The sequence below is a fragment of the Tenebrio molitor genome, chromosome 2 (assembly GCF_963966145.1).
Source record: "Tenebrio molitor chromosome 2, icTenMoli1.1, whole genome shotgun sequence".
NCBI classification, from domain to species: Eukaryota; Metazoa; Arthropoda; class Insecta; order Coleoptera; family Tenebrionidae; genus Tenebrio; species Tenebrio molitor.
The window spans coordinates 29655336-29671195 of NC_091047.1; the positions used below are offsets into that span (position 1 = coordinate 29655336).

The 15860-nt window shown below is 34.2% G+C and overlaps 1 protein-coding gene and 1 long non-coding RNA gene across 3 annotated transcripts in view; one reads left to right on the forward strand and one right to left on the reverse strand.

The window, feature by feature from the left end:
- The window catches only part of side-VII (sidestep VII), a 395213-nt gene that overhangs the window by 190507 nt on the left and 188846 nt on the right, over window positions 1-15860 (forward strand). The window lies entirely within an intron of this gene.
- LOC138124825 (uncharacterized) lies at window positions 4415-5744 on the reverse strand. Its single transcript, XR_011157284.1, has 4 exons — window positions 5224-5744; window positions 4803-5173; window positions 4661-4754; window positions 4415-4626 (listed from the first exon to the last, which is right to left on the reverse strand). It is a non-coding gene; the product is annotated as an uncharacterized lncRNA (long non-coding RNA).

Consider the following 15860-nt stretch of genomic DNA (forward strand, 5'->3'; position numbering starts at 1 on the left):
GTAAAGTTAAAAAATAAAATATTGATAATAAAAATTTGTCGGCGTTAACGCCACCGTTCTACTAAGTACACCTTACCGTTGTCACTCCCTCGCCTTGCAGCCTTAATTCCATAAACATTTTAATTACTTTGCAGTTAAAACTTTCCCGGCGCATCCGCCAATTTTGCAACATTTATATTAGGCGAATCTGGGATAAGTGCTATATTAAGAAAGTTGCCAAGCCTATAAATAGTTGCGAGAGTTTAAGCTTTGGCCGGGATCAAATAAAATACGCGACATTTAATTGATATTAAAATTGTACAAACATCCGAGAATTATGGGGGCCTCGGCCATGCGGAAAAAGTTAAACGGTCCTTGTTGGAAAACTTTTGAAAGAACGGGTCGTCGGGGAAAATTTCTTAAGGTCAATGTCGACTTTTATTAAAGTAAATACTTACCCTCCGTATTTGTTAAACATTGAAAACGTTTCAACTCTTAACGGGGTCGGTCTGAAATTTCCGACATGTAAAATTCTCCGTGGAAAAGGAAGTGGATTATTGGAAGCGGTGTTTCCCAGTAATTAGAATTTAAGCACAATTAAGAAAAATATATAGCAGAATTTTTGCCAGTGGCATCGCACAACATCGTGTTAAGACATCTACGTATAAACTTTTAAATAATTAGAGGGTCTTCATTAGTAAGGAAAGAACCAAGAAATTGTGGTGAAATGACCATTTTGTGCATTGTTAATGGTGCATTCAGCAAATGGCAACGACCCTTTGTATGGAACTGCAATCAATGCCTTGATGCTTTCGACAAAATGAAAAAATCGATGAATCAGTGTTGAAATTAAATTAAAAATAAAAGTGTGAGCTTCGAAAGCTACATTGAAATGAAAAACGATGAGCCAATTTATAAGAAAATTAAACTTGTATAGGTGAGTGCTAACCAGGGGACGCTGACTTGCTCTTTAATTAATTTTCGAATAAGCTGTTTACATCAGATAAAAGGTAATAAATATGAAAATGTAATTTACGAGAAGGTTCGACCTTTTCGTTGCTGACAAATAGATTAAAATAAAACTGTGTAAAACACATTAAACAACATCGCTATAAATTTTATTATGGTGACACGGGAAAATTATGAGGCTGAAAGTTTTATTTAACATTTTTAGAATATGGAGATTAAGGGAATTTTCTGCTAAATTCGTCGTCTGGAGGAAAGCTAAAAACAAGTAACATTACAAACTAGTTCAGTGTGAATATGGAAAAAAAACAAGACAGAAACTTTGCAGCACATCATCCCAGGGTTTTTCATATTTGCAAAATAATAAAATATGTACTAAGGTAAATTCCTAAACCTAAATGTTAATGTCAAACCATTTTTCTCATAAATTTGTTTTTATCAATTCTTGCCACAATTTTGAATAGGACGCTTTTTAACCTAATTTTGTCTACAAGGTAAAACATGAGAACACTGTCACAGTGACGCTAATTCTGAAGATAATTTAAAAAACGTCACAGGAAGCAAAATAGTTCCATTAATTGATGGTGGTTGACATTCTTCATTTAAATCGCAATATACTGGGTGCCCCAAAATTCGCGGAACAGCTTAGCAGTACGTTGTTAAGTAGTCATTAAAATATCAAGTAAAAATGATAAAAAACCAATCCTCTTTTTTGCTACTTACTTGCTACTCTTCCTACTCAATAATAATAATCAATCAATTAATCACACTTAGGCCCAGTTTATTCACCTTCAAGTAACTTTATTTGAACGGTAATTACCATGGATCTACAATAGCAGATACTAAATTATAGCAACTACTGGCCAGATAAATTTACTTGAAGGTGAATAAACCTGGCCTTATTTTGTTCTTGGTTTAAATTGGGGGAGGGGTTGCCTTTTCAATCTTGAAGGCTCTTATAATTCATTTTACAATTTTTAAATTAACATTGGAATTGGAAGTTATGGAAAACCAGGGGTCTCTTCTTTTATGTGGTTCTTTGGTCCATTTTTCGCGGTTCTTATCCTGGATACTGATGGACGGATTCTTGAGCTCCCAGAGCTCTAGAAAGAGGTTAATGTGAACTATAGGCAGAAAGAGGAGAATTGGAAGAATGTATTTTTTTTTTTAATATGGACCGGACTGGTTGTAATGGGGGTGGTACGGGTGTCTTGGTAAAATCCATCAAAGAGTAGAAAAATCTTGCGGATGACTCTTCTCATTCAAGCGAATATTTCCTTTAGAAGATTCGACTGGAGGGTTATGTAGTTGAGGCTCGATATTCCTCGACAGGGGGACGAAGAAGTTGTAAGCCTGAAGCAGTGTTTTGATGGTGTATCCCTTGATGCCTCCCTGAATGTCAAATAGAAGGGTTGCAAGCCTTCTTCCATATCTGTGGACTTCGAGACTCAGAGTGCAGTTCTGATAATAAAATATCACTCCGATGTATCGAATTAAAAGACTTTTTGGAGTGAGTTGGCCTTCGAGACTAAGTACTTAAAAGAGGACTTCACAGCGGGGCTTGACATCAAGAGACGTTGTTATCTCAATGCAATTCGATTCGATTTGAGAGGATTGAGATTGATGCTCATCCAAAAGGTAACAGTCTTGAGTTTCCCTAGGGGGATTTTCTTAGTTCTTGTGGCTTGTCAGCAAACAGCTTCGTTCTGGTTCGGTAGATACATGCAACAGGGAAGTTTCTGTTGGAAATAGGGTACAATGAAAGATTGCTGCATGAAACTAACAAGGTGATGAATGGATATTTTGAATTTTGATACTGCAAGTGTTGTTGGTGAAGAACAAGTCGGTCATACGGGTAAATTTGGAGTTTAGTTGGAATTTTAGGAGTTTTGGACATCTGGGAAGCCAGGTCTGTCCGAACTGCTGCTGTTGGTTTCTAGGACGCATCTGAGTCTTTTCGATAGGATTTTTTCAAGGATTTTACCTACAATGCTCAGAGGAAATATGAGACGCTAAGATTAGGGGTTTGTAGAATTTTTATGGTGGAATTCCACTTAGTTTGGTGTGGCTCTTCTTTGAAAGATCATTCTCCATCGGCAATGCTTGGTGCCGAATTTTAGGTTTGAGACGGAAGTTCTTGATGTAGTCGAATGCTCGGACGTAAAACTCGGACTAAACATTTCGCTCTGTCTTGAGAGTCAGTGAGGAAAGGTTACTTTATTCAAGGTGGTGATGGTTCCCACAAACTTTAAACAGATTGGTGGTCTGACCTTATCAACATTCTAGTATCGTCATCCACTAAATTCTGTCTTCTTAACATTCAGGTTAAAATTATGTTGCCGTATTTTGTAGAATACAGGGTGATTCTGAAATAAGTTTGGAAAAAAAAGTGGAGTATCCTTGACACAAAATAATTCTGCGTAAATGACTTTTGGGGGTGAAATCAAAAGGATGAAAATTACCCCATATCCTTGTATTTGAGACGCCTATAAATAGGGAAAATTTGTCCGCATTTGTTCACTTCATTAGCAACCATTGTTACATCAACACCCCAATAAAGTCGTAGGTGTAAGTACACTGCTTTGTAAATGTTTGTATGGAAATGATCGAAAGAAATAATGTCACGTTTGTGACTGACGAGCACCAGGATAATTAATTAACCACCTTTAACTTTAAGCAGCGTACTAGCAATTTTCACCAAAATTTCAAACATTTGTGTCTCGAAAACGAAAAGACATTTATAAAAAAAAATTGTCTATGACGTCTTCTCATCATCACCAATTACCGTTTTTTTTTAAACTTATTTCGGAATCACCCTGTATATATTTGTTAAAGAATGCAACTATTATTAAATTTAAATTATTATTTTTAATAGAGCATCCCTATCCATTAAAAGTTGTGAAATAGCACTAACCAAAGTTGAGGTGCTAAATTAGTAAAGTTTAATCAGTAGTAAAGAATTAGTTCAAAGTTTACGTCCTCTTTGCAACCGCATTATTATACACTGAGGTAGCAAGTTTGAGTGTAAACGTTTGGTATTTAGAGTCAGTCACAAGAAATAATTACAGTGTCTCTCATTAGACCATACAAATTGGTGTGAGCCACCATACATGCGGTACTAAGAAAGCTTCAACTCAAGAACTTAAAACTAATGTTCTAAAACTGTACTTTTTCTTGGCTAATTGACTACTTCAATTATTTAAAACTTCTTAAATCTTCCTCTTTTGGGCTAATCCTATTATATTCTCACTCGACATTAATATATTTGCAAGAATATTCGAAATCGATTGGAAGAAGATCGAACTTGTAAGATGGTTCATTCCTAAGAACCACGTATAGTGGTTGTGTGCAACCGTACGCGAAATGAGCACTTCGCGTGCCTTGAGCAGGCCGCGAAATTGAATTTCGCAGCCGTTGCCTTGACGACGGCCGTAAAAGTAAAAGTCATTTCAATATTAATTTATTTATTATCACAATTACAACATATCTATCTCCATATTTGCCGTGTGATCTTACAAAATCTGGATTGGGTACAGTTAAAGTTTGATTTATGCCAGTTTTTGTGTCAGGAACGGCCGCTATTAGTACAGAATTTTCATCTGGTTTGAAGTTCCCGCCAATTTCAAATGGAGTGGTCGCTTCATGAATGACGAGTCGGTAAAAAAGATCCCAATTATCGATCTAGAAGAATTAGGTTAATTTTTAACCGGTCAACTAGTAACATATCCTGAATCCTGAATGGCATCAACAGACATTTTGGTTTATTTGTCTCTTCGCACGGCATCTGATATTTCCACGATTAAAATAACCTAAAAGGGAGCAGGTATTAACTTATCTTAACAGAATTTAACATTTACCTGCCACAATAAATAAATTCCAGTAAATAGGGAAGCCAATGCAACATTATCCGACACGGTTTTCACATTCTTCTTGTTACATCAGTCTCAAAGTCACTGTAACATTTTTTATATTGCTGTTTCGATTTTTCAGGTTTCAAATGCGACACTGCACAATTTATAATATTTCTCTCTGGATTAGTACACGGAACAAGAGCTGCATATTTGCGGTATAATCTTACAAATTCTGGATTGGTGACAGTAAAAGTTCGTTTTGTGCCAGTTTTTGTGTCAGGAACGGCCACTATTAATACAGAATGTTCATCCTTGATAGACATTTTGGTTAGTTCGTCTCTTCGCATGGCTCCTGATATTCCCATGATTAAAATGACCTAAAAAAGGGCAGATTATACAGCAAATCGATCTGGTCTCGTGTCAATACCTTAGACTTTTTCGCCTGATAACCAACTGACTTTTTTTCAAAAAAGGTACCAATTTCAGAAACTTCGTAACACCAGTGCCATCCCGTATGTTCAGCGTGAACTTCAACATTGAATATGTGCTCCATAAAGTTGAACTTTTCACAGTTTTTGATTTTTCCATTAAATAAGCCAAAACAACATTCTCCGACACCGTTTTCACATTATTTTTATTACACCGCTCTTTAAAGTCATTGTAACACTTATCGTACTGCCGTTTGGACTTTTCTGGTATTAAATTGGACACTGCACAATCTGCAATATTTTTTAACTCCGGGGAAGTAGACGGAACAAAAACGTTGTGATTTTCTTGCGACATTTTTCCAATTTTTCTCAAAATGAATTGTTTTATTTATGTCGTTTCCATAGCGACATGGAGACATGTAGGCCGACTTTATTTTTATAGACAGTGAAGGAAATTTTACTTGTTCATTTTATAATTACAAATTTTCGGGTTGCACACAAAATGTTGTGTACACCTTGGCTACGAAATCCTTTGACGACCTCGAGTACGTCAAAGTAGGATTTCGCAGCCTTGCTATACAAATAACTATTTTGTCTAATGCCGCAGTTTTGTGTTTGCTGTAAAATTCAAATCCCGAATTCTACCGAAAGTCCTTAATCATAAACTCATTTTCTGAGAATCGATTTGTGGTGACTTTTTCTGGGAGAATATATTCGTCGGGGCAACGATGACAATGTTATTCAAAGTCTCCGGATACATAAATTAATTTAAGTGTGATTTTAATGAGTCGCCAGCTTGTGTGGAGTATGTGGTATAATTTTACACATTTGTAAGCAAATCCAGTTTGAAGCTCGGATGTGGCCAGGAAATTCCGACTGCAAGCAAATGGGATGTATAATAATCACAAGTGCAGAACTTGAGCAACAAGTCAAGCGAAACATTAGCCAGTCTATAGGCCAGGGATTAAAATATTACATTCATGTCTTCGCCGACTCGTTACTGCCTCATCTGCGAGCTCGCAGCCGGATTAAAGTCGACATCGATGGGAACTCCCTTTAAAAATAAGTCCATTTAAATATTTAAAATAATACAAGCGCAGTCATTAAACTCGAGTTCGTCTGTCTTGTTTAACAAGAATTTTAAACTGCTTACATCGATTTTCTAAGAGGATGAGGTAAGACCTCCAGGCGGAAACCGGTCTGAACGCACTATATATTTCATAAGGCATTATTATCCAGCTTTATTTCTCCTCCGTACAATTACGGGAAGGAAAATTATTTCGTTTGCGCAATATGTAATCAAAGTATATACATGGAGGAAATCTTGTTCGAGGTTGTTACCTTCTGCTACTAACGCAATTTATACAACCGCCTCCAGAACTTACACATTACCTCGCGATCCCTAAATACATTCAACGTCGATTTCTAAAGTCAATTATGACGTATTCAGATAGGTTACAAGTTTAGCTGGTTAAGGCAATGTGGGGGCCCAGATTGACGAAAACACAGGAGCCGGCAGCTGTTCCTTTGAATGCTAAATGTCGTTTTCTTGAAGCAAACCGGAACATACAACTGCCACTGTTAACGGGTAGATAGATGGATGCTAGTCAGAATCTAGGTATAAGATCAACTTTGATATTTTTTTGATTCAGCACTTGAGGATGTAAAACAAGAAATTATGTACAGTGATAAAATGAAAAATATTTGAAGATTTTATTTTAACCAGATAAAAAATTTTATTCATTTGGTCCCTCACGCACTTTACCTCTTTTCTCAATAATTTTTCAATTTATTTTTTGATACATTATAGATATAAGTATAGACAAATACGAGTATATCTTAAGTTTTCCATGTTATGTGTACATTTGTAACAGTTTAGCAACATACTTTTTCTCAGATGAATGTACCAAAGCAGAACTAAGCTCTTAAGAAAACATGATTCAAAAGCACAATTTTAATTCAATTTCATTTCCAACTTATGTCACACAATTAATCCATTCGTCTTCATGTAAAGAACTTAATTATTTTTTTCTGACACAGTGTTAGAATAAAATATTTAAAGGTAAAATAACAAGACCTAATTTTTTTATCGGATAAATTTTTCAATTTTACGAAAACTTTTTGCTTTGATAATTTTACGAGCTGAATTTGGGCATTTTTATTCTGGTTAGGCCCGAGAGATTTAGCTCGCTCACTTCACGTACTTAATATAAAAGATTTTGTGTATGAAAAGGTCTTTTACACCGAGATGCAGGTCGAGGCAGTAAAGCCTTTGAATGCACAAAAAACATCTTCACGCACGAAACATAAACAATATTGTTTCTATAATTGCTTTCAAAACTAAATTTTAAAATTCAAATAATTCGGTCAGAAGACCAATTATTATCAAATAAGAGCACGAGACGAAGTCGAGGTCTCTGACCTCATTTATGGATGTTTTCGTTCATTAGCAAAAAAATTTTGCACTTGGGATATAATATGTGATACAATAATTTAATGGAAGCGTCCAAAACAAAAGAAAGTGTTTGAAATTCCTTTGTTTAAATACGTGTAACATTTAAAAATATTTTAACTGTTGGTGTTATTATGGTTTGTAATATTTTTTTTAATACATGTAGAATGAGAATTTTTTACATTTTAATTTTATTTTATATATTAAATGAAACATTTACATAAGTTCATAAATCCTCACTAAATTCCAAACAAATTACATTGAAATTAATCCATCTATTTATTAGATGTTGTTTGATAAAGCAATTAATACAAGAGTGCGATTCCTCTTAAAAAATATTTTGAAGGAGAGCTTCCTGACAATTGATTTATTCAAACATTTTGCCCCATGCTTTACAATTAGTCTTAATATTTGGACAACTATATAAAATATTTAGTTTTTCAATGTAAAATGCTAAACAAACTGATTTTGTTGTTTAAGTTCACAATAATATAATTGCAATTTTAGTCGTTTCGTGTTTTTTAAAATCTCAAATTAGAAATAAGGATAAAACTGTAAACAAACACGAAACAAACTGCCAAAGGCAAAAACCACGTAACAAGAAATCCATACCAGATACAAAACTCAAATACAGTTTCTGCATTTTTAAAAATGAATTGAGATGTTTACGATATCGAACAAATGAGAAATATTTTGTTTCAAAAATATACATAATTGATAATTTATACTGGATTAATATTTCTATGGAAAATATTTTCTACACATACAAATTTCCTAATTAAAATTTTAACACATCACTCCCGCTGAGACAGTTATCTATATACTGGGTGTCCCAAAATTCGCGGAACAACTCAATGAGGCAATGTCAATTCATGTTAGAAAATAACGAGAAAAATAATTAAAAAATTCTATACCTCTTAGATTTGAAGATATGGGGGCGCAAAAGGTGCAGCTTTGATCTCATTTATTGTAAATAATAAAAAAGATTTTGACTATTTGTCTTTTACTAGCCAGTGGCCTAATAATTTTGAACGATTGTGATCAGGTTTGCAATTATTCTCTTCATTATTTCCAGCATTTCCAAGTAGTAATTTTATGTTCGTTTTACCTCAAATAGCGTACGGCAACACGGCTTTGATTTTTCCCTCTCATTTCCATGGATACTACAAAAATGAAATATTTGCAGACTATTGGGATGCATAGAATGTTTTTAAATGTTGCCACATTTAGTGTAACGAATAGGTCCACATCTTCTACAAAAAAAGATTGATTTTTTTAAACATTTTTACCTGATCTCTTAATGACTACGTAGCACCGTTCTACTACGTTGTTCCGCGAATTTTGCACCCAGTACATAAAAATGAATCGCCGTTCGTTAGTCTCGCTAAAACTCAAAAACGACTTGACCGATTTGAATATTTATTTTTTTATTTTGTTCGCTTTACTTCAGGGGTGGTTCAAAAAAAAAAAAAAATCGGAAAAGTTGCCCGGAAAATTGGAAAATTCGGGAAAAACTGAAAGTGCTTTTTTCTGTGGGAACGGCTGGAACGATTTGGCTAATTTTTTTTTTTAATGTCCGTAATAATCCGTATGAGGTTTTTATGTAAAGAAAAATTGGAAAAGTTACCCGGAAAATTGGAAAATTCGGGAAAAACTGAAAGTGCTTTTTTGTGGTGGATATGCATAATTCTTTTTTTGTTTTGTTTTGTTCGTTTGTTCGTTATAGTCGTGAAAAAGTTTTCAGGAAAAAAAAATCGGGAAAATTACAAAGGAAATTCGAAAAATTCGGGCAAACTGCAAAAATTATAATTTTTGTATGCATTCTCGATCATTACTGACGATAGGAACGACATATTTGATTAATTCTTTTTTTTGTTCGATATGCCCCGGGATGGAAATTACTCAATTGAATGTTTTCAATAGAAAAAAAAATCTGGAAAATTTGGAGAAAAATCTGGAAAAACTAAATTAAAAAAACTGAAAATGCTTTTTTGTATGAACTCAAGACCATAAATCAGGTACCTAATTCTTTTTTGGTTTTGAGGATAAGTTTTTGAAAAAAAAAATCGGGAAAATTACAAAGGAAAGTCGGAAAATTCGGGCAAACTGCAAAAATTATAATTTTTATTCTATTTTGGTCAATAATCGTCTTTATACGCCCCCAAATGAGGGCATAAATTGGCCTTTATGGCCGGGATTTTTCAAAAATCTGCCAAGCAACGGTTGGTCTAATTATTCAAACAATGGTATCAAACATTATTTGATTAAAGAAAATCATACATTATATACACAGTAACCCTAACAACATCAAAATAGCTAACTAAATTTGCATGGACACAACTTTTAGTTGATTTCCTTCAAGGAATACTAAATATTTGTTTGAATCTTTTAGAAATTATAAAATAGAATAAAAAGTTGTATGTACCACGGGCATAATTGTCGATTATGGCCCTCGAGAATTTAAAAGCCCTCGTTCCTCGGGCTTTAAACATTCCCTCGTGCCATAATCTTCTGATTATGCCCTTAATACATAAATAACTATTGTATGCATTCTCGATCATAACTGACAATAGAAGCTACATATTTGCTTGACCCTTTTTTTTTCAATTGAAAAAAAAATCTGAAAGATTTGAGGAAAAATCTGGAAAAACGCAATCCAGTAAATTAAAATAAAATTTGCTTTTACTTTTGTGTTGTTTCGCGATCTGTCCAACAAATGTACAGTGGGGAGCACGGAATTTCGCACGCCAATTTGTACGTCATTAAAAAAAACTATCTAGTCTAAGCTTTATTGTCATTATAATCAATAATGAGGTGGGATACGCATGATATATGTGATCATGACTGATGTTTCACCTAAACTGTCACGAAACTGCCGCCAGTATCTCATTTTAATAAAATTAAGTCAGTGAAATGTCGAATGTGTGCGAAATTCCGTGCTCGCCACTGTACTGTCGCGAGCAAAAAAATTTGATCGTCAAAATCATGCTTTGACGCAATGGAAAATGCTCTATTGTAAAACGGTCTTAAATATCATAACCTATCATCATGTTGTATGACATTAATTGACAATGATTAATTAATTTTTTGACACTTTGTTGACGTGGGCATAATCAGGCAGGGAAATTTTTTAATTTGTGACTAACCAAATTTTAAAATGAGATTGACGACCAGAATTTTTTGCTCGCGACAGTAGTAGTTGTTTTATTTCTATTCCAATTTATTTGCCTATATCGGATTGTTTACTTGAACATCCATCTTGCAATCGAAATCGAAATGTAAATATTGGGTGATTGAGAATAATTGTGGATAAATCTGGCAACTATGTACGAAAATTTATGTGGCAACTGTGTGGGTAGGATAGAGTTGACATCTTTTTGACAGTTCATAGACGCACACATTTTGAAAGTTGTCAAATCAATGTGTAATGGAATTAAAAAAATTAAATGCACGCTTATGAAATGTCATACAAATGTCAACTCTATCCCATTCACACAGTTGCCACATACATTTTCGTACATAGTTGCAATACTTATTCACAATCATTTTGAATCACCCAATAAAACCGCTTGAGATTCATTGTGATTTCAAATTTAATGGAAGAAAATAAATCATTTGTTTGGACATGAAATTCTGACTTAATTAAATTGTGACTTAAATTCTGGAACAAAACCGCATGGTTCCAAGTCGATCACATTCCAGGCACCTCACACATTTCCAGCATTTCAGCAGTGTAGAATACTGCCGATAGAATTCATCTCCCATGTAAAATTTTTACTTTGTTTACACATTTCCAATAGCTTTTCACAAATTCACAAAACGATCACAAACAAATTTAGGTACGGAAATTTGGACAAGACAACGTCTGTCGAGTCAGCTCTTCGCGATGTTATAATATTGGGTTACCCTCCGGATCGACCACTCTTCTTCTAATTTGGAAAGAATGATACCACGTAAACGTCAAATTCGCCTGTCAACTATGTCAAAGCTGACAACCGGAAATCAGAAATGCGTTTAGATCACAGTGGTACTATCGCGGCCAAAATACTTTGGTCGTCAATTTGACATAAATGATATTCAATTGTAAAGCAAGCTTCAGGATGTTTAACCTTATTTTTTACTATTGTCAAAATTATTTTAATCCATCAGTGTCATACGGATGGGGTAAATCCCAGCTGCGGAAGCAGGGTTCAAAAGCAAAAGATCAACATGGTCGCGGTTTAGACAACCTTCAGAAGCAAGTAAGACGATTCTATATTTAACAAAAACTGAAGATGCCATATTTTTGACAAGAAGAATTTGAAATTGTCATGTATATTGACATTAATACTTTATTTACATTTGAAGTGTCAAAAAGTGACGACCAAAGTATTTTGGCCGCGATAGTACCAATTGTATTTATATTTCATGTACATAAAAGACATCGAATTCATAGGAATTGTAAACAAGTTTCATCTAATAACCGAACGAAATTCAAACCGTATAAGATATAGCCAGTACTATTGATCTCAATGAATTGAAGTTGGAAGGTTGATTAGGATTGATTATGGCTAATCAAAATGTTACAAAAAAAAAAATTCAAATCTGTGAAGCCGTTTTTGAGTTTTAACGAGACTAACGAACAGCGATTGTAGGTGATACGAAGTTCACCGGGTCAGCTAGTTTTTAAATATTTATTCTTTAAAAAGTTATTTGTGCGCTGCATTTTTTATTATGAAAATGGTAAAAAAATGTAAAATATTCATCTCGATTGTATTGAAAGTTTGATGAAGGTTGACTTGTTAAAAAAAAATATGAATGTCTGTAAAAACGTTCCAGTCGATTTCTGAATAATAGTATGTAGTTTATTTAACTAGTTCGTGTGTAAATTGGGCTTTTTTTGGCATGAGTGGGCCAGTTTAAAACACGAGTGAAACGAGCGTTTTAAAGGCCCACAATCGCTCTATCGGACACCAGTCCGGTGAATCAGAAAGCTAAATCATTGTTTCAATATTGTGCTCTTCAAGAATCTGATTGTCAATTGCTTCTCTGTGGAGGCAAGGATCACCTTCCATAAAAATTAATCATCACTAAAATCTTGGGCAATAAAATTATCTTGTGCAAAAAACACATTTGGATGTATCTGTCGCTATTCACTGGTTTTCCAAGGAAAGAAAGTTCGGTGCCACCATTTAAAGTGATTCCATTTCAGACAGTTTCTTCTTCACCTCCAAAACCTACATGTAGACCCATATTGGGTCCACGATGAAGCTCTCCTGACCTTCTCCATACTAAAAAGTGTCCACCAAAATCGTGTAGATTAAATTTTCATCCATCCGTAAACATGGTTTCCGTTCTTTTCAATTTAGGTGTTCTTGTATTCAACCTCTACGAGCAGCATGCTAGTTTCCGTTTAACACCTCCTTCTTCTTCTTCTTCTTCTTGTTCTAGTTCAGTTTTCTAGCTGTTAAATTGTATTCATGAAGCCTTCGTAATATAACAATAGGTGACGAAATAACAATCCCCGGAGCAGCTCGTGAGGCATTATCAATTTGAATCGCATTGTATGTCGAATTGTCTATCAATCTCACATATTGATCCTGTGCTGGTCTTGTACACTTTGGATAGTCCTCCGCGTCGAAAGTTGACACTAACAGTATTCTGCAATATCTGGAGTGCTCTGCTATGACACTGGATGAAACATGAAAAAATCTTGCAACTTCTTTTTGAAATGTACCTACCATTTTGGAACATGCATCCAGCAGTATTTAAACTGATTTCACAAATGATTCTAAACCATTTTTTGAAATGTAATAGGACCAGAAGCACCGTTTTAAGATCATCATGTTGAGTGTACAGCAATTTAAAAACTAAACAATCAACGGGAAAATAGTATATTACACTATAAGCGATGAAAGTGCCTGATTTTTCAGCGAGCAATACATGATTATACTCTCGAGCGCCAGCGAGTAAGGATAGTATTGCGAGTTGAAAAATCGCACTTTGATCACGAATTGTGTATACAGGGTGTTTGAAAATTGCTAGTACAAAAAAAAACTGTGGCATCTGGAAGCCCTAAGAAATCCAAGAAACCAATTTTTAATTTTTTAAAACAAAAGGGGTAAAGTAACCCTATTCCTGCATATTCTACGCCTCAGGCGGGGCAATATTTTTTAAACCTTGGTAACCAAGCGTGATGATCGTAGTGATAATGAAGGACTATACAACAATATGAAAAATTTATATTTTTTTGCAAGATCTTGGCAACCACAGATTGACAGTTTAAGAACATTAAATTTTTTATTTCGTTATTGCTTAACAACGTGAAGTGTCTTTTTAAAATACCTTAACTCAGTGGTGCACTAACAATTTTAACCCAATTTTTAGTAATTTTTATCTCGAAAACTAGAGGATTTTTATTAGAATTTTCTTTTGCCGATGACTTCAACTCACCATCACCAATTACCAGGTTTTTTTTGTACTAGCAATTTTCAAACAGCCTGTATACTATTTTTTCCAACATCGCTTATGAAAATCAGTCTCAATTTTAAATTTCTTTATAATTATTTTACTCCCCTATTTTTTGAATCTTCAGGATCTGGAGTTTCAATTAATGCGAATAACAGTGTTTTAAATGTTTATATTAATAAGTAGGTAGTAGATTGTTAATGTAGTATATTGTTAAATACATTTAACTCATTAGTAATGCAAACGCCTATTTTCCTCACTAAATTGAGTGATGAAAGTATCATTTTTATAAGCGATGTTGGAAAAAAATATTTTCTTTTGTAAATTAATTAAGTATTTTAATTTTTTATTATCGTTGTGAGAACTTATATTATGATATATTTTCTTTCATCATGCGAACTCGATGAAGTATAGAATTTCATCCTTTATGTAAGGTCCAGATATCTCTGCATTTTTGGCCGTTATAGAAAACAATTTATTTTCAGTGAAAAGTTCATTAGATTTCAATTTAGTATTTCCGATGTCAACAGATGCACACACAAACATCGTGAAACGATACTACGACAACAATCCACAGTTCCCGTTCAGCATAGCAAATCCGAACAAAATGATTAGGTTGATTTGAATTTAGATAAAAGAGAATCATTTTATGAAAACATTGCGTGTTAATTTTCAGATGATTCAAAAACGTTCCATTTTGTAAAAACTCCACGAGGTTTCATTTCCGCTCTCTTTACTCAATTTTAACTGTAAAAATATCCAACCAGGCGGGTATCTTCTTAGACACCTTCAGTCGATGTATTACTGGTTGTCTGTGCACCGCTTTTGTGGTCCTACTTTCATTTTTGCGGTTCCTTTGTGGGGATTAATTTTATTAACATTAATGGAGAAAACGCCCCAAGTAACAGATGCAAATAAACAAGAATTTTAAATCTCGTTCTTTCCGACGTCACAAAACAAACATTCAAGTTATTTTAATTAAAGGGTAAACTGTTCGGATCAAATCTGGAGCAAAAGAGAAATAGAGAAATACCTCGAGGGTGGGATTCGCAAAATCAGATACGACTTTATTTATTTGATCTGCGATTCGAAACGAGCAACCCCTAACCGTCCTATTATAGTTTATAATTAATAAGTCTCCCCTCAAATTTATCACAAAATAGCCACGGGTGATCGGAATGTTTCCTTTGGAGCCCTTGGCGAGAGCGATGAATCTAGATGCACTATTAATGACTGCATCATAAACATTATCATAAAGAAAAATTACGTGTTGGAGTTTAAAAAGAATCAAATTAAAATAAAAATCTTGTGTAATTATCAAATACCGATATGAGCGGTGATTAAATATAATAATATGTATATATTTCCAAATAAAAAAGAGAATGAAGAGTCAGCATGGATTTGAAAGTATGGGAAAGTTTTTAAAAAGTGGAACAAGTGAGCAGATCCCCGGAGTGGTGCGGGTTGACCTTTCCGGAGGAAGAGGGTTCCGGAAAAAATCGGTGCTGGTAATTTGAAATATGGGATGGAAATACGCGGCACGGAGAATATTTGTCCAGCGTTCCGAAATAATCTCATTTTTCTTGTGTTTCCGGGTAAGAGCAACGATTTTACGTTTATGTTATTGGGTTTTCGTGACGACAAAATCGAATTATGCCCATTGAAACTCGAGTATTTCGTTTATTCAATATCGGGACCCACTACTTATACATAATATTGTAAACATTGGACGTAGCC